The sequence below is a fragment of the Sinocyclocheilus rhinocerous genome, unplaced genomic scaffold (genome assembly GCF_001515625.1).
Source record: "Sinocyclocheilus rhinocerous isolate Xijiao unplaced genomic scaffold, SAMN03320098_v1.1 scaffold958, whole genome shotgun sequence".
Classification (NCBI taxonomy): domain Eukaryota; kingdom Metazoa; phylum Chordata; class Actinopteri; order Cypriniformes; family Cyprinidae; genus Sinocyclocheilus; species Sinocyclocheilus rhinocerous.
The window spans coordinates 254,487-255,640 of record NW_015650342.1 but is presented as its reverse complement, the minus strand read 5'-3'; the positions used below and the strand labels follow the sequence as shown (position 1 = coordinate 255,640).

The 1,154-nt window shown below is 41.0% G+C and overlaps 1 protein-coding gene across 1 annotated transcript in view; it reads right to left on the bottom strand.

Annotated features, from left to right (window-relative positions):
- Positions 1–1,154, bottom strand: part of LOC107711790 (guanine nucleotide-binding protein G(I)/G(S)/G(T) subunit beta-1) — a 32,747-nt gene that overhangs the window by 6,137 nt on the left and 25,456 nt on the right. The window lies entirely within an intron of this gene.

Below are 1,154 nucleotides of genomic sequence, written 5' to 3'. Positions count from 1 at the left end.
GCCCTGCCGGGTGGAGGCTGTAAACCAAACGTCCAACCTCGAGGGCCCGGGACGCGGTGGAGGTTTCCACTCGAGCCCTACCCTCTCGGCGGCCCGGGAAAGCATAGCAGACATCTCTGGATCCGATTCAGGCCTTGCCACCGTCGCCCGGAGGGCAGCAGCGCAGCCGAATCTATCAACCCACTCGACACAGGAACGACCACCGCTGAAGCGCCGTCCACCAACACAAAAAGCTCAGAGAGCGCGCTAGATTCGTCACACACGAAGCAGTTTGGTAGGAGCAGAACTATGTTGTCACACACATATATTATGTAAACAAACACTTTTATTTTGGATGTGATTAATCGCGATTAATCGTTTGACAGGACTATTGACGTTATGAAGTGAGTTAAACACATGAGTAAAAACATGTTATTAAATGTGGTGTTTTCACAAGCTTTCAGATGGAGCAGCATTTACTACACAAGAGCCGTAGTTCACTGAAAAGCTACGCAAAAACCAAGTTCATAATCGCAGACAATATAATCATGCGATTATGAAATCAAAGATATCGTTCGCAATAATGAAAGCTTCTGAAAATACCACATTTAATAACATGTTTTTACTCCAAACTCACTTCATAACGTCAGTCGAGTGTTTGAAATAAATCCTTCTGTGAGATGATGTGCTTCTTACACAGAATAAGGCACGCAACATATTTCATAGTATTCTAAGCAGTGATAGAGGCTGTGTCGATTAGCATTGCATTATTATATACTTTATTATAATAAATAACTGCAAACTCACCTCAGAACGTCAATCCAGTGTTTGAAATAAATCGTTTCTGTGAGATGATGTGCTTCTTACACAGAATAAGGCACGCAACATATTTCATAGTATTCTAAGCAGTGATAGAGGCTGTGTCGATTAGCATTGCATTATTATATACTTTATTATAATAAACATTATAATAAAAATTATAATGAGAACTCAGATAAACCATATATTGTCTTAGTCGTCTGTTTATTAGTCACGTTGAATCAATGAAAGCAGTTAAATCTTCTGTTTATTCAGCTAGCGTTATAGGGATTGGGTTTCTTCTACGGGGTGTATTTGGAGTTTCTCTGGCCCTCGGATGGAGATTTACTGCTGATCACAGAACCGTGCTTCACTGA